The sequence below is a fragment of the Ursus americanus genome, chromosome 26 (assembly GCF_024610735.1).
Source record: "Ursus americanus isolate L20-20 chromosome 26, mUrsAme1.1.p, whole genome shotgun sequence".
NCBI classification, from domain to species: Eukaryota; Metazoa; Chordata; class Mammalia; order Carnivora; family Ursidae; genus Ursus; species Ursus americanus.
In genome coordinates, this window is record NC_142152.1 from 35,259,574 (window position 1) to 35,280,293 (window position 20,720).

Below are 20,720 nucleotides of genomic sequence, written 5' to 3' on the forward strand. Positions count from 1 at the left end.
TGGGCGGAGCATAGCAGGTTATTGAGCGGAAGGGGCGGGGCGGGGGCGGAGTTGAGCAGGGGGAGGGGACCTATGTCCAGGGCGCCTGCGCAAACCAGCCGTCTGGAAGCTCGCGCCATCGTGCTTCGCCTCACTTCGCTTCGCCTCGTGCTTGGTGTTCTGTCGGCCTCGCCTCACTTCACCTCAGCGGACGCCATGCCCCGCCTGCTGGTTCTTTGTCTGCTTCCACGCCGCCGTGTGACCCCTCTGGGCTTGCAACTCGGCCGCCGCCTGGCCCGCTTGGAGCTCCGCCGCCGTCAGCGCCCCAAGTCGTCCGCGGTGAGTGGGGGCCCACGCCTCAGGGCGGCGCGGAGCCGGACGAGGGTGCGGGCGAGGAGCGTGCAGTTGAGGCGGGAGCGCCTCGAGGGGCGGAGACGGGGTGAAGGCGGGCGCCTCGTGTGGCGGCTTTGGTTCCGGGTGGCCTTTGGGGGTCCTGGGAGGCCGCCTCCGGGGCGCGAAGGGCGAGGGCTGAGCCGTCGCCAACCCCACACGGTGCCTGCCGTCCTCAGACGCCGTCTTTGGTGCCGACGCCTGTTACCTGCCTTCCCACGGGGGGAGTCCTGGGCAGCATCTGGGTTCCAGGGTTCAGAGGTCGGAACTGGGGGACCGTTAGAAGAAAGAGGCGTTGTCTTCCAAAAATCGAGGTTGGGTCATCTGGGAAAGGAAATCCTGCTTCTCAGGCTCCGTCAGGCCGCATTACGAGGACGACAGCCAGACTTCCTCGGAAGGTTGACGCGGATCTGGTTAGGCAGCAAATGGCGGATCCAGCGAGCCGCACGCACTGACACCGCTCTCCGTGTTCTCTCCAGGACAGCGTCGTTGGGCTCGTGGTGCTGTTTGCGACCTTCTTAGTACCGTGTGGTTATGTGCTGAGCAATCTTCGTGAGTTCAGAAGAGAGTAAATGCAAGAAGATGGGGAGCAGTCATCAACATCCCACGAGATTTAAATGAGTAACCGTGCTTAGTTGGGGTGATGACGCAACCATTGTGGGTATTCAGTTTCATAATCGTTTGTGTATGGTACCTCTTTTGCACTTTTCCAGTTCTGTGCATTACATGAAGATGAGTTTGTGTAGTCATTTAAAAATGTTAAATAAAGTTGAAACATTCATGCACGGTATGTAATCACAGATTATTTTTTTCAACGTCGTGAAAGCTGATGAAAATTTCACGATGAAAAATAGAATAATGAGGGATGCCTGGGTGGCTCAGTGGGTTAAGTCGGCCTGCAGATCAGGTCATGATCCAGGGTCTTGGGATGGAGTCCTGCATTGGGCTCCTTGCTCAGCAGGGAGTCTGCATCTCCCTCTGTCTGCCTCTTTCTCTCTCTGATAAATAAATAAATAAATAAATAAATAAATAAATAAATAAATAAATAAATAAATAAAATCTTAAAAAAAAATAAAAATAGAATAATGAGAATAGCAGTGAGAGGTCAGACTTTGTGATGGAGATCATGCCCTAAAGTGTATTTTATGGGAGTGAATGCGTGTATCTAGTAACATCAACATTAAAAGATTAGATATGTAGCAGTAAGGTAATATAAGTTTAAGTAAATGATTCTTCTTACTATTTTTATGTTCCATTGGTACTTTCCCTTATAGTAATGAGATCCAGACTTTTCACTGCGGAAATACAACTTTTTATTAATTTGTCTTAAATTTGCCTCACATTCTGGGATTTAGTTTTTTTGTACTTTATTTGTACCTCTCCTTATTTATTGATTTTGTTATTCTCTATAAGTTGCTTTATTCTTCTTTAACAGTGTTTATTCTTCCATGAGCATGGAATATTTTTCCATCTTTTTGTGTCTTCTTCAATGTCTTTCGTAAGTGTTCTGTAGTTTCTAGAGTATAGATCCTTTACCTCTTTGGTTAAGTTTATTCCAAGATATCCTATGGTTTTTGGTGCTATTGTAAATGGAATCGATTCCCTATTTTCTCTTTCTATAGTTACATTTTTAGTGTATAGGAAAGCAAATGATTTCTGTGCATTGATTTTGTATCCTGCTACATTACTGAATTGCTGTATGAGTTCTAGTAATTTGAGACTGGGTATTTACCCCAAAGATACAGAGGTAGTGAAAAGAAGGATCATATGTACCCCAATGTTCATAGCAGCAGTGTCCACAATAGCCAAACTGTGGAAGGAGCTTAGATGCCCTAAAGCGGACGAATGGATAAAGAAGATGTGGTCCATATATACAATGGAATATTACTCAGCCATCAGAAAGGATGATTACCCAACACTTGCATCAGCATGGATGGAACTGGAGGAGATTATGCTAAGTGAAATAAGTCAGAGAAAGAATTATCATATGGTTTCAATTATTTGTGGAACATAAGGAATAGCAGAGAGAAGGACATTAGGAGAAGGAAGGGAAAAATGAAGGGGGGGAAATCAGAGGGGGAGATGAACCATGAGAGGCTATCGACTCCGGGAAACAAACAGAATTTTAGAGGGGGGGGGCGGGGGGATGAGTTAGCCCGGTAATGGGTATTAAGGAGGGCACATATTGCATGGAGCACTGGGTGTTATATAAACAATGAATCATGGAACACTACATCAAAAACTAATGATGTGCTGTATGGTGACTAACATAACATAAAATTAAGTAAATGAAAATAAGTAAAATTCTGTGAGGAAGGATAAGGTATAATGTTTTTAATCCTTAGGTATAGCATTGTGGATAAATAAAAATATTTGCTTTGATCGGAATACTGACATTGCTCCTTCCTATAGACAGTTATTTAGTAAGCTTCTAATATGTATTCTATACATAGGAGTATGAGTAGTTCCTATTCTATTGTTTTTCCAGCACACAGCTCAATGCCTGGCGCACATTCTGAGCTTTGTTTTGTTTGTTTTTGTTTTTAATATACCAATTGAGTGGTTAAGGTGTTGGTAAGACAAATAGGATTCATCTCACTTGCCAAATTCATCTTTTCTAGTTGACTGTCTGTAGTGCTGTGTTGAGGAAGATCATAAAAGAAATGGAATAACTTCAAACAGCAGTAAAAATAAAATGTACCATCTATATTGACCCAGCATATCGATTTTTCCTTGATAACTTTTGGCAAAGAAATTTATAAAAATTGTGAATTAAGGTCTTTAGGTAAGGACTTAAGAATTGTAAAATATATTTATAAGCATGATGAACACAAAATTAAATTTTTAAGCATGATAAACAATATTTGTGGCAACTTTTCTTAAATTCTTAAAAGAAAGGTTGATAGTTATGAAATCTTTCTATTTGGAAGGATAAAGAGTGAGTTATTTTTCAATATAGGAAAACAATTTTCTGTAGAAAGTTCCGTTTATTTTAAAAATTCTGTTGCTATAGCAAGTTGCTGAATTTGGGTAAATCATTTAACTTACGGAATTCTGTTTCCTTTTCTGTAAAGTGAATAGGTTGACCTAGACCAGTGATTTTTAACTTTTTGCTTTATTCAAATTGATATATCATTGTTGAAATATTTTGCAACTTACCATGTGAACAGAGCATTTTGATTTTTTAAAAATAGTAACCTGAGTTAGTAAGAATTAAACTTTTTAAGTCAAGTATTATTGTATTCAAAATAAGATTTAATAATAAGTATATAAAGTTGATGCTATTTATAATACATGAATAAGCATGTATGTTCAATATGATACTTGGGTAGGTCCTTCAATGGGAAAAATCACTTCTCTAATCTCATCTACATTAATGTTAGTCTTCACTCTTAGCTTTATCACTACACTGTTCCTACCACACCTTTACTTGGGATCACTTAGACTTCTACTCGATTCTCCTCCATCAGGACTTTGCTTTTTTTTTTTTTTAATCTTATCCAGCCTTGCCATCTTAGCAGACTACCTCATTTTCTTTTCTTTTCTTTCTTTCTTCTTCTTCTTTTTTTTAAAAGATTTTATTTATTTATTTGACAGAGAGAGAGAGACAGCCAGCGAGAGAGGGAACACAAGCAGGGGGAGTGGGAGAGGAAGAAGCAGGCTCCCAGCGGAGGAGCCTGATGCGGGGCTAGATCCCAGGGCTCTGGGATCACGCCCTGAGCCGAAGGCAGACGCTTAACCACTGAGCCACCCAGGTGCCCCATTCTTTTCTTTTTTAAAAGATTTTATTTAAGGCGCCTGGGTGGCTCAGTGGGTTAAGCAAGTGCCTTTGCCTCCAGTCATGATCCTGGAGTCCTGAGATAGAGTCTCCCATCAGGCTCCCTGCTCAGCAGGGAGTCTGCTTCTCTCTCTGACCCTCCCCCCTCTCGTGCTGTCTCTCTCTCATTCTCTCTCAGATAAATAAAATCTGTATTTTTAAAAAAGATTTTATTTATCTGAGAGAGAGAGCGAGAGAGAGCGAGCACAAGCAGGGGGAGCAGCAGGCAGAGGGAGAACTAGGTTCCCTGCTGAGCAAGGAGCCTGTGGCAGGACTCGATCCTAGGACCCCAGGATCATGAGCTGAGCCAAAGGTAGACGATTGACCAACTGAGCCACCCAAGTATCTTTACTACCTAATTTTCTTTTTTCTTTTTTTTAAAGATTTTATTTATTCGACAGAGATAGAGACAGCCAGCGAGAGAGGGAACACAAGCAGGGGGAGTGGGAGAGGAAGAAGCAGGCTCATAGTGGAGGAGCCTGATGTGGGGCTCGATCCCACAATGCTGGGATCACGCCCTGAGCCTAAGGCAGATGCTTAACCGCTGTGCCACCCAGGTGCCCCTACTACCTAATTTTCTAATCACAGAGAAAGTTGCAGCTATTCCTTAGTTATCCCCCTGTTTAGAAATGTAACTGAATTCTACCTGTCTTTCCTCTATTTGCAGTAGAAGGAGAATTACCATTCTAAGGTCGATCGCTTTGCCTGTGCTTTGGGTTGTACATCTTTATGCTGTGGGATATAAATCTTCAGAAATCTCTAAATATGATTTCTCACCATTGATTCCATCTCAGATAATTTAAATATGCTCAGCTTCCAGTCGTTAAAGAAGAAGAAAAAGCCCTAAGATCCAAGTTTTTTGGTAGCTTTGTTGCAATACTTAACTTTATTGTGGTGGTCTGGAACTGAAGCCAAAATATCCTGATGTTAGCCTGTAATTGAAAAATTATTTCTGCTCCTATCATTCCATTGATACTGCTATCCAAATCATCAGTGATTTTGTCAGTCAATCCATGAGTTTTTGGTCCTTACCTTTTTGCAATACTTGATATTATTTATTCTGTTCTCGAAATATAGGCATACCACAGAAATATTAAGAGTTTGGTTCTAGACCATGACAATAAAGTGAGTCAAATGAATATTCTGATTTCCCAGCTCATGTGAAAGTTATGTTTACACTTAACTGTAGTTTATTAAATGTTCAATAGTGTTACATCTTAAAAAAACAATGTACATACCTTAATGTAAAAAATATTGCAAAAAAATGGTAACCATAATCTCAACTTTCAGCAAGTCAAGATCTTTTTGTTTGTGAGGAGGGTCTTGCCTTATTATTGATGGTTGCTGGCCAAGGTTCTGGTTGCTGAAGTTTGGAGTGGCTGTGTCAAGTTCTAAAATAAGACGACACTGAGGTTTGCACCACTGATTGGCTCTTCCTTTCATGATTTCTCTGTAGCATGAGATGCTTTTTGATAGCATTATACTCACAATAAAACTTCTTTCAGAATTGGAGTTATGCTTCTCTAACACTATCACTGCTTTAACAGCTAAATTATGTAGTAATCTAAACCTTTTTGTTGCCTTTTCAACAATATTCACAGCATCTTCACCAGGAGTAGATTCCATCTCAAGAAGCCACTGTCTTTGCCTATCTGTAAAAAATCAACTCCTCATCTATTAAAACTTTAATCATGAGATTGCAGCAATTCAGTCACATCTTTGGGCTCCATTTTTAATTCTAGTTCTCTTGCTATTTCTACCACATCTTCAATTTCTTCCTTTACTGAAATCTTGAACTCCTCACAGTCATCCATAGGGGTTGGAATCAACTTCTTCCAAACTCCTGTGGATATTGATATTTTGGCCTCTTCCAGTGAATCATGAATGTTCTTAATGGCATCTAGAATAGTGAATCCTTTCCAGGTTTTCAATTTACTTTGTCTGGATTCGTCAGAGGAATCATTGTCTATGGCAACTGCAGCCTGTCATGTGTTTCTTAAGTAATAAGACTTGAAAGTCAAAATTATTCCTGATCCATGCACTACAGAATGGATGTTATGTTAGAAGGTATGAAAACAGCATTCATGTTCTTGTACATCTCCATCAGAGTTGTGCGTGACCAGGTGCATTGTCAATGAGCAGTAATATTTTGAAAGGAATTTTTTTTTCCTGAGCAGTTAATTCTTAACAGTGGGCTTAAAATACTCAGTAAACCATGTTGTAAATAGATGCACTTTCATTCAGGCTTTGTTTATAGAGCACAGACAGAGTAGGCTTGGGACAGAAAGCCAAGATGTGGTTAACTCTCTATTAATTATGCAGTAAGAGGTAATCAGAAGAATATGGTATGCTCTGAAGGTGAGCTTAGCTCCAAGGGACCAGTAATTCTCAACCTACTCACTGCTCACTGATTCCCCTTAATGGTTTCCCAGATCTGCTGCCAAATTTTGATTCATGCACACAATGTGTTTTGATTATAGCCAAGTGTTCAAGCATACCTTGGAGATACTGTGGTTTTGGTTCCAGACCACTGCAATAAAGCAAGTCAAATAAATTTTTTGGTTTCCCAGTGCATGTAGAAATTATGTTTACATTACACTGTAGTCTCTTAAGTGTGCAATAGCATTATGTCTAAAAATACAATGTAAATACCTTAATTAAAAGATATGCCATTGCTAAAAAATGCTAACCATCGGGGCCCTTGGGTGGCACAGTTGGTTAAGCATCTGTCTCTTGGTTTCAGCTCAGGTCATGATCTCAGGGTTGTGAGATCGAGCCCTGACTCAGGCTTTGCTTTCAGCGCAGAGTCTGCTTAAGACCCTTTCTACTACTTCCTCTCTCCATACCCCTTGCATGCTTGTGCGCGTTCTCTCATACTCTCTCTCTCAAATAGATAAATAAATTGTTAAGAAAAATGCTAACTATCCTTTGAGCTTTCAGTGAGTCATAATCTTTTTGCTGATGGAGGGTCTTTCTTCAATGTCAATGGCTGCTGTAGAGGTTGCTGAAGGTTGGTGTGGCTGTTGTAATTTCTTAAAATAAGACAACAGTGAAGTTTGCCTCATTTATGGACTTTTTCTTTCACAAATGATTTCTCTGTAGCGCAATGAGTAATAATATTTTGAAATATTACCAAGCAGTAGATCTCAACAGTAAGCTTAAAATATTCAGTAAACCATCTTGTAAACAAATGTGCTGTTATCCAGGCTTTGTTGATCCATTTATAGACTAGAGCACAGGCAGAGTAGATTTAGCATAATTCTTAGGTGCCCTGGGATTTTGAGAACGGTTGAGCAGTGGCTTCAACTTAAAGTCACCAGCTCCATTAGCCCCTAACGAGAAGAGTCAGCCTGTCGTTTGAAGCCTTTTTTTTTTTTTTTTTTAATTTAAATTCAAGTTAGTTAACCTATAGTGAGGTATTCGTTTCAGGAGTAGAATTTAGTGATTCATCACATATATAACACCCAGTGCTCATCCCAACAAATGCTCTCCTTAATGCCCATCCCCCATTTAGCCCATCCCCCAGCCGCCTCCTCTCCTGCAACCCTCAATTTGTTCTCTATAGTTGTCTCTTTTGATTTGCCTCCCTCTCTGTTTCTACGTTATTTTTCCTTCCCTTCCCCCGTGTTCATCTGTTCTGTTTCTTAAGTTCTGCATATGAATGTAACCATATATTTGTCTTTCTCTGACTCTTATTTCTCGCAGCATAATAACCTCTAATTCCATCCACATTATTGCAAATGGCAAGATTCCATTCTTTTTGATGGCTGAGCAATATTCATATATATATATATATCATACCTTATATATATATTCATATATATATATATCATACCTTATATATATATCTTATATCATATATATATATATATATATCATACCTTATATATATATATCATACCTTCTTTATCCATTCATCTGTTGATGGACATTTGGGCTCTTTCCATAAATTGGCTATTGTTGATAATGTTACTATAAACATCAGGGTGCATGGACCCCTTTGAATCTGTATTTTTATACCCTTCAGGTAAATATCTAGTAGTGTAATTGTTGAATCATAAAGTAGTATTATTTATTTTTTTTTAAAGATTAATTATTAGAGACAGTGAGAGAGCGAACACAAGCAGGGATAGCGGGAGAGGGAGAAGGAGGCTTCCTGCTGAGCAGGGAGCTAGACGTGGGGCTCTATCCCAGGACCCTGAGATCATGACCTGAGCCAAAGGCAGACGCTTAACGACTGAGCCACTTAGGTACCCAAGGGTAGTATTATCTTTAACTTTTTGAGGAGCCTCCATACAGTTTCCCAGAGTGGCTGCACCAGTTTGCATTCCCACCAACATCCTCACTAACATCCGTTGTTTCCTGAGTTGATAATTTTAACCATTCTGACCGCTGTGAGGTGGTATCTCATTGTGGTTTTGATTTGTATTTCCCTGAGATGAGTGGTGTTGAGCATCTTTTCATGTCTGTTAGCCATCTGGACGTCTTCTTTGGAAAAATGTCTAGTCACATCTTCTGCCCATTTCTTAACTGGGTTATTTGGTTTTTTGGTTGGTGTGGAGTTTGACAAATTCTTTATAGATTTTGGATATTAATCCTTTATCAGATATGTCATTTGCAGATATGTTCTCCCTTTCCATTGGTTGCCTTTTAGCTTTGTTGATTATTTCCTTCCCTGTGCAGAAGCTTTTTATCTTGATGAAGTCCCAATAGTTCATTTTTGCTTTTGTTTCTCTTGCCTCTGGAGACGTGTCTAGCAAGAAGTTACTAGGTCTGAGGTCAAAGAGGTTGCTGCCTGTGTTCTCCTCTAGGATTTTGATGGTTTCCTGCCTTATATTTAGGACTTTCATCCATTTTGAATTTATTTTTGTGTTGGTGTAAGAAAATGGTCCAGTTTTTTTTTTTTTTAAGATTTTGTTTATTTGAGAGAGAGAGAGGGAGAATGAGTGGGAGGAGAGGGAGAGGGAGAAGCAGACTCCCCGTTGAGTAGGAAGCCCCAATGTGGGGCTCGATCCTAAGACTCTGAGATCATGACCTGAGCTGAAGGCAGCCACTTAACCAGTTGAGCCACCCAGGCACCTCAAAAGTGGCTGCATATTGCTGCCCAGTTTTCCCAACACCATTTGTTGAAGAGACAGCCTTTTTCCATTGGGTATTCTTTCCTGCTTTGTCGAAGATTAGCTGACCATATATATATAGTTGTAGGTGCATTTCTGGGTTCTCTCTTCTGTTCGGTTGATCTGTGTATCTGTTGTGCCACTATCATACTGTCTTGATGATTACAGCTTTGTAATACAGCTTAAAGTCTGGGACTGTGATGCTACCCACTTTGCTTTTCTCTTTCAACATTACTTTGGCTATTCAGGGTCTTTTCTGGTTCCATAAAAATTTTAGGATTGCTTGGTCTAGTTTTGTGAAAAATGCTGGTGTTATTTTGATCAGGATTGCATTGAATGTGTAAATTGCTTTGGGTAGAATAGACATTTTAATATTTGTTCTTCCAATCCATAAGCGTGGAATGTTTTCCTATTTCTTTGTGTCTTCTCCAATTTCTTTCGTAAGTGTTCTATAGTTTTCAGCATACAGATCTTTTACCTCTTTGATTAGGTATATTCCTAGGTATATTATGGTTTTTGATGCAATTATGAATGGGATCGATTCCCTGATTTCTCTTCAGTATTGGTATATAGAAATGCAACAGATTTCTGTACATTGATTTTATATCCTACGGCTTTGCTGAACTCATGTATTAATTGTAGCAATTTTTTGATGGAGTCTTTCAGTTTTTCTACATAGAGTGTCATGTCATCTGCAAAGAGGGAAAGTTTGACTTCTTCCTTGCCAATTTGGATGCCTTTTATTTCTTTTTGTTGTCTGATTGCTGAGGCGAGGACTTCCAGTACTATGTTGAACAACAGTGGTGAGAGTGGACATTCCTGTTGTGTTCCTCACCTTAGGGGAAAAGCCCTCAGTATTTCCCCATTGAAGATGATATTAGCTGTGGATCTTTCATATATGGCCTTTATGATGTTGAGGTATGTTCCTTCTATCCTTACCTTTCTTGAGGGTTTTTATCAAGAAGGATGTTGTATTTTGTCAAATGCTTTTTCTGCATCTATTGAGAGGATCATATGATTCTTATCCTCTTATTAATGTGACAAATCACATTGATTGATTTGTGGATATTGAACCAATCCTGCAGCCCAGGAATAAATCCCACTTGATCATGGTGAATAATACTGTTGGATTTGATTAGCTAGTATCTTGTGGACACATCCATGTTCATCAAGGATATTGGTCCATAATTCTCCCTTTTAGTGGGGTTTTATCTGTGGCCTTGTAGAGTGAGTTTGGAAGTTTTCCTTCTATTTCTGTTTTTTGGAGCAGCTTCAGGAGAATAGGTATTCTTTATTTTTTTTTTAAGATTTATTTTTTTTTATTTCATAGAGAAGGGGCAGAGGGAGAGGGAGAGAAATCCTCAAGCAGACTTCCTACTGAGCTCAGAGCCTGATGAAGGGCTTGATCCCGGGACCCTGACATCATGACCTGAGCCAAAATCAAGAGCCGAATGCTCAACTGACTGAGCCACCCAGGTGCCCTGGTATTAATTCTGCTTTAAATGTTTGGTAGAATTCCCCTGGGAAGCTACCTGGCCCTGGACTCCTTTTGTTGGGAGATTTTTGATTACTGATTCAATTTCTTTCTTCGTTATGGCTCTGTTTACGTTTTATATTTCTTCCTTTTCAGTTTTGGTAGTTTATGTGTTTCTAGGAATTTATCCATTTTCCAGATTGCCCAATTTGTTGGCATATAACTGCTCATAATATTCTCTTAACATTGTATTTCTGTGGTGTTGGTTGTGATCTCCCCTCTTTCATTCATGATTTTACTTATTTGGATCCTTTCTCTCTCTCTCTCTCTTTTGATAAGCCTGGCTAGGAGTTTATCGATTTTGTTAATTCTTTCAAAGAACTAGCTTCCAGTTTCATTGATGTGTTCTATGGTTTTTTGATTTCTATATCATTTACTTCTGCTCTGATCTTAATTATTTGCCTTCTTCTGCAGGTTTTAGACTTTATTTGCTCTTCTTTTTCTAGCTCTGTTAGGTGTAAGGTTAGGTTGTGTAATTGAGACTTTCTTGCTTCTTGAGAAAGACATCTATTGCTATCTCTTTCCCTTTTATGACTTCCTTTGTTGCATCCCAAAGGTTAGAACAGTTGTGTTTTCATTTTCATTTGTTTCCATGTATTTTTTAAATTATTCTTTAATTTTCTGGTTAACCCATTCATTGTTTAGTAGGATGTTCTTTAACCTCCATGTATTTGTGGTCATTCCAATTTTTTTCTTGTGGTTGTCTTCAAGTTTCATAGTATTGTGGTCTGAAAATATGCATGGTACGATGTCAGTCTTTTTGTACTGGTTGAGGCCTGATTTGTGACCCAATATGTGATCTGTTCTAGAGAATGTTCCATGTGTACTTGAAAAGAATATGTATTCTGCTGCTTTAGGATGAAATGCTCTGAATATATCTGTTAAGTCCATGTGGTCCAGTGTGTCATTCAAAGCCATTGTTTCCTTGTTGGTCTTCTGCTTAGATGATCTGTCCATTGCTGTGAATGGGGTGTTAAAGTCCCCTACTATTATGGTATTATTATCAATGAGTTTCTTTAAGTTTGTTATTAATTAATTTATATATTTGGCTGCTCGCAGCTTGGGGGCATAAATATTAACAGTTGTTAGACCTTCTTGTTGGATAGGCCCTATTATTATCATGTAGTGCCCTTCTTCATCTCTTTTTACAGTCTTTGGTTTAAAATCTAGTTTGTCTGATATAAGTGTGGCCACTCCAGCTTTCTTTTGATGTCCATTAACATGATAGATGGTTCTCCACCCCCTCACTTTTAATCTGGAGGTGTCCTTGGGTCTAAAATGAATCTGCTGTAATTAGCATATTGATGGGTCTTGTTTTTTTTTTTAAATCCATTCTGATACCTTATGTCTTTTGATTGGAGCATTTAGTCCATTTCCATTGAGAGTAATTATTGATAGATACGAATTTAGTGCCATTGTATTACCTATAAAGTCACTGTTCCTGTAGATTATCTCTGTTCCTTTCTAGTCTTTGTTGCTTTCGGTCTCTCTTTCCCACTCAAAGGGTCCCCTTTAATATTTATTGCAGGGTTGGTTTAGTGATCATGAGTTCCTTTAGTTTTTGCTTATTTTGGAAACTACTTTATCTCTCCTTTTCTGAATGACAGTCTTGCTGGATATAGTATTCTTGGCTGCATATTTTTATTATTCAGCATGTTGAACATATCATGCCATTTTCTTCTGGCATGCCAAGTTTCTGTGGAAAGATCTGCTGCTAACCTTATGTGTCTACCTTGTAGGTTAAGGACTTTTTATCCCTAGAGGCTTCAGGATTCTCTTTTTATCTTTGTATTTTGCAAGTTTCACTATGATATGTCTTGGTGTTGACCTGTTTTTATTGATTATGAGGGGTGTTCTCTGTGCCTCTTCGACTTGAATGCCTATTTCCTTCCCCAGATTATGGAAGTTCTCAGCTAAAATTTGTTCAAATAAACCTGCCCCTTTTTCCTGCTCTTCTTCTGGGACTGCTATGATATGGGTATTATTTTGCTTTGTGGAATCACTGAGTTCCCTAAGTCTATATTCATGATCTAATAGTCTTTCCCTCTTCTTTTCGGCTTCATTATTTTCCATAATTTTATCTTCTACATCACCTATTAGATCCTTTTTCCATCCTCATTGTGATTACATCCAGTTGGTTTTGCATCTCGATTACACCATTTTTTATTTTGGCCTGACTAGTTTTTAGGTCTTTTATCTCTACAGCCGGGGTTTCTCGGGTGTCTTCTTTGCTTCCTCAAGCACAGCCAGTATTCTCATGACTGTTGTTCTAAATTCTTATTCAAATATATTGCTTATATCTGCTTTGAGCAAATCCCTGGCTGTGATTTCTTCTTGATCTTTCTTTTGGGGAGATTTCATTGTCATTGTGTCTAGGTTTCTGTCTTGTGTGTGTGTGTGTGTTTTTAAAGATTTTATTTATTTATTTGACAGAGATAGAGACAGCCAGTGAGAGAGGGAACACAAGCAGGGGGACTGGGAGAGGAAGAAGCAGGCTCATAGCGGAGGAGCCTGATGTGGGGCTCGATCCCAGAACGCCGGGATCACGCCCTGAGCTGAAGGCAGATGCTTAACCGCTGTGCCACCCAGGCGCCCCCTTTTGTGTGTTTTGAATGCTTGCCATGTTTCCTGCTCCTGAGAGTAGTGCTATATTAAGAAAGGGTCGTATACCATCCAGGGCCTGGTGCTTTAGGAATTGGTTCTGGTGTGTGCTGTGGACTCTTGTTGTGTTTTGGCTACTCTTTCCCACAGGTCAGTCCTCTGCAGAGTTCCTCCTAGCTTGCAGTGGGGAGTGTTTGGACCTTTCCCTCAGTGTGTTTCTATTTGTTTGTTAAGATAAGTCTGCTTTAACAAAAAGCCTGATCCAAGAGAAAAGGAAAAGGGACAAAAAAGCAAAGAAGCAAACAGAAAAACCACTGTAAGCCTGATTCCAAAGAAAAAGAAAGAAGGAAAAAAAAAAAAAAAGAAAAAGCCTGATTGAAAAAATCAGGTTTACTTTTCCAGTAAAAGGAAACCAACCAACCAACCAACCAACTAAAAACTATAAGCCTGATTCCAAAGAAAAAAAGAGAAAAATAATAAAATAAAATTTAATTTAACAAAATGAAAAAAAGAAAGAAAAAGAAAGCCAAGTAAAAGGAAACCAACCAACCAACCAACCAACTAAAAACTATAAGCCTGATTCCAAAGAAAAAAAGAGAAAAATAATAAAATAAAATTTAATTTAACAAAATGAAAAAAAGAAAGAAAAAGAAAGCCTGGTCCTATTCCCACCAGAACGGAAGCTGACACTTTGGAGCACTCTACGATCTGTAGACTTGGTATGTGCTGGGGACCTGTGTTGGTCTTCTGAGGGAGAGAAGCCTGCTGCACTGGCTCACAGTCAGACTTGCCCTTGTAAAGATGCCCCTGTGGGGTGTAGGGGGGCGGGGTTTGGTGTAAGTGACTCCAGCCTCTCCTGGAAGCTGTTTCTCTCTGAAGTCCAAGTGTGCTTGTGGGCAGGGGGGTGGAGAATGGCATCACCATGCCCTCTTGTCCCCAGGGACGGAAACTTGCTACCACCACTGTTCAGGAGGCCCTCACAGAAAAGTGAACAATCTCCCTTACTGTGTCCCAGGCTTTCACCAGATCCCTGCCCTCAACCTGTCTATTCCTGGGCCATCAGCATGCCCAGTGCCATAGTTCTCCTGTGTTTTATCTCTGGCCAGTGGCTGGGATTCATAACTCTGAACCTTAAAGGACCTGGCAATGCATGGACCCACTCCCCAACCCTGGAGGAAAGACTTGCAGTGCTGTGCCAGCACCGTTCTGTCCCAGAAAAGCAGTCACATGCCTGAACAGGTGCCAGGAGTCTACAGTGAAGCACAGCGAAAAGCTGTGACCAGGTTATCTGCCCTCAGCACGTGCTTCTGTTCCCTGCTGTTGAATGGACACTCAGTGGAGACCAGCGTGCCTTTCGTCCTTGGAAAGGCAATACACCATCTTCCAAATGTCCTCCAGGAAGGATAACATTCTCTACAGAGTGACCCAAGGGATCCCCACACTATGGCATCTTGCACAAACCCTATGCACTGCTCTCTCTCCTGCTCTCTCCCTGACTTTTCTCTGCAAAAAGGGCTCTTTAGCAGCACGGCTTTTCTTTCCCCTAATTCATGTCTTCAAACCTTGCATCTGCCACGTTTCCTCCCTCCAATTGTGCAGAGTGTTTTCTTAATCCTCAGATCGATTTCCTAGTTGCTCAAAATGATTTGATGTTGATCTAGTGTGTTCGAGAGACAAGGCAAGCACAGGGACCCTCTACTACTCTGCCATCTTAACTCCTCCCCTGTCCTTTGAAGCTTTGGAAGCTACGAAAGTTCTAGATGGCATCTTCTCCAATAGAAGGCTGTTTAGTTTACCTTGTTGTTTAGGGGAGTCACGTTCATAAATTATTGTAGCTAGATCTTTGAGATAACTTGCTGCAGCTTCTGTATTAGCACTTGTTACTTTACCTTGCACTTTTATCTTATGGAGACAGTTTCTTTTCTTAAACTTCATGAACCAACCGCTGCTAGCTTCAGACTTTTTTCCTGCAGCTTCCTCACCTCTCTCAGCCTTTATAGAATTGAAGAGGGCCTTGTTTTGGCTTAGGCTTTGGCTTAAAGGAATGTTGTGGCTGGTTTGATGTTCTATCCAGACCACTAAAACTTCCTCCATATCAGCAATAAGACTGTTTTGCTTTCTCATCATTCATGTATTTATTGAAGTAGCACTTTTAATTTTCTTCAAAAACTTTTCCTTTGCATTTTTAACTTTGCTAACTGGTGAAAGAGGACTAGCTTTGGTCTGTTTCAGCTTCCAACATGCCTTCCACGCTAAGCTTAATCATTTCTAGCTTTTGATATGAAGTGAGAGATGTGTGACTCTTCCTTTCTTTGAGCCCTTTGTAGGGTTATTTATTGGTCCAATTTAAATATTGTTGTGTGTCAGAAAATAGGCCCAAGGGGAGGAAGAGAGATGAGGGGAACAGCCCATCAGTGAAGCAGTCACACGCACACATTTATTGATTAAGTTTGCCATCTTGTATGGGTATAGATCATGGTACCCCCAAACAATTACAATAGTAACATCAAAGATCACTGATCACAGACGACCATAACAAATGCAATAATAATGAAAATGTTTGAAATATTTTGAGAATTACCAAAATGTGACACAGATATGAAGTGAGAAAATCTATTAGAAAAATGATGCTGATAGACTTGCTTGATGCAGGGTTGCTGCAAACCTCCAATTTGTAAAAAATGCAGTATCTGTGTAAGCATAATAACTTGAAGTACAAAAAAATGAGGTATGCCTGTAATCTCTTCAATGGTATCATGTGCTTATATATCACACACTTTACTTACCTCCCATTAATTTGATTGTTCTTTCTTTTTTTAAATTGAAATATAATTGACATATAACATTTTATTAGTTTTAGGTGTGCAACATGATTTGATATTTGGAAACATGAAATCATCACTACAGTGAGTCTTGTTACCATCCATCACCATACAGAGTCATTACATTTTTTTTTCTTATGATGAGAACTTCGAAGATCTACTTTCTTAGCAACTTTCAAATATGCAACAATACAATATTAATGACTATGGTCACCATGCTATACATTATATTCCCAAGGCTATTTATAACTGGAATTTTGTACCACCTTTTTTTTTAAAAGATTTTATTTATTTATTTATTTATTTGAGAGAGAGCACAGGTGGAGGTGGGGAGGGGCAGAGGGAAAGGGAGAAACAGACTCCCTGCTGAGCAGGGAGCCTGAGGCTGGGCTCAATCAAGGGCCCTAGGATCATGACCTGAGCCAAAGGCAGACACTTAATGGTCTGAGCCGCCCAGGCGCACCGGGAATTTTGTTCCTCTTGATCCCCTTCACACATCCCTGCAACCACCAATCTGTTTTCTGTATCTATGAATCTTGTTTTATTTAATTTGTTTTTATAATCCACATATAAGTGAAATAAAACAGTATTTGCTTTTGTCTGACATGAAATATGTATCATAATACCTTCAAACCCTCAAAGTCTATCCATGTTGTTGCAGACAAATGGCAATTTCATTGTTTTTTTAATGGCTGAGTAGTTTTTCATTATATATATGTATTGTATTATGTATGTACATATACCACATCTCATACTACATTTTCTTTATTCATCCATCAACACTTAGGTTGTTTCTCTGTCTATGCCAAGAATGATTTACTTCTCATTGTGGCTTTGATTTGCTTCTCCCTGATGATTAGTGATATTGGGAATCCTTTCATGTATCTGTTGACTATCTGTATGTCTTCTTTGGAAAAATGTTCATTCAGGTTCTCCACCCATTTTTTATTTTTTTATTTTTTAAAGATTTTATTTATTTATTTGACGGAAAGAGACAGCCCGCAAGAGAGGGAACAGAAGCAGGGGGAGTGGGAGACGAAGAAGCAGGCTCCTAGCAGAGAAGCCTGATGTGGAGCTTGATCCCAGAATGCTGGGATCACACCCTGAGCAGAAGGCAGAGGCTTAACGACTGCCCCACCCAGGCGCCCCTCCACCCATTTTTTTAAATTAGATTCTTTGTTGTTGTTGTTGTTATTGAGTTATATGAGTTCTTTATATATTTTGGATATTAATCCCTTATTGGATACATTGTTTGCAATTATCTTCTCCCATTTGGTAGGTAAGCTTTTCATTTTCCTGACGGTTTGCTTTGTCCAGAAGCTTTTTAGTTTGGTGTAGTCTCACTTGTTTGTTTTTGCTATTCTTGACCTTGTCTTTGGAGTCATGTCCAAAAAGTCATCATCAAGACAAATGTTAAGGAGTTTACTGCCTATGTCTTCTTTACGAGTTTAGGAGTTTTGTGGATTCAGGTCTTGCATTAAAGTCTTTAATCCATTTTGAGTTAATTTTTGTGTATGCTGTAAGGTAGTGGTCTAATTTCATTCTTTTGTGTGTGGCAGTCCAGTTTTTCCAATACCATTTATTGAAAAAACTCCTTTCTCCATCATATATTCTTGCTTCCTTTGTCTTTAGTTAATTGGTCATATATGCATATGCATGGATTTATTTCTAGGATTTCTATTCTGTTCCATTGATCTATGTGTTTGTTCTTATGCCAATAACACAGTGTTTTGATTACCATAGCTTTGTAATAAAGTTTGAAATCAGGGAGCATGATGCCTCTAACTTTGTTATCCTTTGTCAAAATTGCTTTGCCTATTTAGATCTCTTGTGGTTCCATCCAAATTTTAGGATTGTTGTATTTCTGTAGAAAGTGCCACTGGAATTTTGGTAGAGACTGCATTGAAACTATAGATTGCTTTGGGTAGTATGGGCATTTTGATAATATTAATTCTTCCAATCCATGGGAAAGGAGTATCTTTCCATTTATTTATGTCTTCAGTTTCTTTCATCAATGTCTTACAGTTTTCAGTGTACCAGTCTTTAATATGCCCTTTGGGAAACTTGTCCAGCCTCCGTGTTCCTATGACATCCTCAGCTTACTCTTAAAATAAGTGTAGTCTGTTCAAGAACCTGTCTACTTCTGGTTCACTCTTTCTTGTAGGTTGCAGTTCTTTGAGGTCCCAACCCAAATCAAAGGAGGTTCACCCATTTGCTTGATTCCCTCTTTTCCTTTGTGCTTCCCCTCCTCTTCTGCTCTACCTTGGTTGATTCTGGATTCTAGTTTCTATCTCCATACTCCTGAGAGGTTGTCAAAAGCACTTCTTCCAGAATTGGTAAATGCAGGGCTTACCTCTCTTAACCTCTGTATTTCTCCGTTTTTGGCCTGTTAAGTCTTCAGAGTCTTCAATATCTTCAAATTTTTTGTTCCATTTGTCTAGTTGCTTTGCAGAAGTATTGGTCGACTTAACCTATACTGTCATTTCCAGAAGTAGAGGCCCTAGAATGTATTTTGCAGTATGTAACTGTGTGATCTAATTTTCCATATTTTGACTTCTTATTTATTAATCTGTTTTTAAAACTATGGTTAAGTGAAAAGTGCTCTCTATATAAAGAGGATGGGAAATTCAAAATTATAATTCAGTTTTTTAAAAAATGTTTTAATTGAGGTATAACAATAAAAAACATACAAGTTGCAAATGTATGCCTCAATGAATTTTACAAAGTTAATATAGCCGTGTAACCAGTCCTCAGAGAAAGAGATTACCAGGTTCCAAGAAGCCCTTTTTGTTCCCTCTTCCAATCATTTAGCTTCTAAAGATAACCCCCATCCCAACGTCTAACAGCATAGATTAGTTTTCTCTGTTTGAACTTTATATAAATGGAATAATACAGAACACACTATATTACCTCTGTCTTCATTAATTCAGTGTTATGTATGTGAAATTTATCCATGTTGTCATTTAGGCTTTATCTTAATAGATTTATTATAGGTGGAAGAAGATTAGATAGAGAAGGTGGACTGGGCACATATGTTCCAACTGCAAATAAATCTGTAGAAAAACACACCTCAGTAATCACAATAGATGGATGTTTTGGCAGTAGGGAATTCCAGGCTCAGTTTCAACATATACAAGGAGTTGGGGGGGGGGGGGAAGCACAGAAATTTTCCAGTACAGAAGTTATCAGGCCACCAAGTTTCACCAAATACTTGAGAAAAATCAATACCATGAAAAAGAATTACCAACTTTAAGAAATAGAAAAACTAATAATGAAAAACTCAGTTAATACAACAAGAAGAGAAAGATTTTTGAACAACTTATATTCTCATAGATTTGAGAATGTTACATCCTTGTCTATGAAACAGATCTTGGATATTAACCCTGTGATTGTTAAGATGAAGAACAATATCTGGGCTAAATAACAGAGTGACACAAAGTACAAAATAGCTGTAAGAGCAAGCTGTGAAATTCTTTGAGAACATAGAGGAAAGGTCAAGGGATTAGAAATGGTGAGAAAAAAAGCACATGGAATATAGATTCAGGAATTCAGTATCTGTCTGATAGGAATTCCAGATAGAATAGAGAAAATGGAAGGGAGGAAATAAAGGAATCAGAGAAGAAAATTTTCCCAGAGCTTGAAAGGACAAAATCTTCACATTACTACAATGCACTAAGTGCAAGTAGAATAAATTATGAAAGGCCTATACCTAAATACATTATGGTGAAATCTGAGAAGACAAAGAAAGGATAAAGAGAGGTTTCTATAAAGCTTTCAAACAGAAAAAAAAAAAGGCATTGACAAAGAATCAGATCTCTTATCGTAACAATCTTTGAAGGCAATGAAACAACACTTTTAAGGATAGGGAAAATAAATTTTTAACTGATTAAAATACTGTACCTAGCCCCCAAAGCATTTAAGTGGGAGGGGAAAATAAAGACATTTTTTAGATGTACAAGGCCTTAAAGCTTACTTAGCACTTGGGGTATTTCAGTTGGGTTGTGGGTTGTAGAAAATGATCCTTTCCTTTCTTGGTCATGCAAAGATCTTTTTTTAAGTTTCTGATTTAATTAATTAAGGCTACACATGATATTATGAATGAGGTTGAACAGAGCAGATCAGGTGGAATATATCTTAGTGCATCATTTCATGGCCCTCAGGTTCTTAATGGGATGTGCAGCTGTTGGAGATGATATACAGGCAGAGAAAGGTTGTGTTGGATTTGGGAAAACTCAAGCCTTCATATGTTTTTGCCCATTTATTCTTGAGGTTGAGGTCACCAGTCAGAAATAATGTATGTGCTTCCATTAGTGGGAACAAATACTTGGCTCTCTTGATTTTTAACCAAAAGAGAGTATTAACGACACACATCCTCCTCCAGGAAGAGGAAGCAGTGGTGTCCAATGTTCCTGAGCCTCTTATTTCATAGAAATTTTCTTTTTTCACAACCCTGCCCTCTT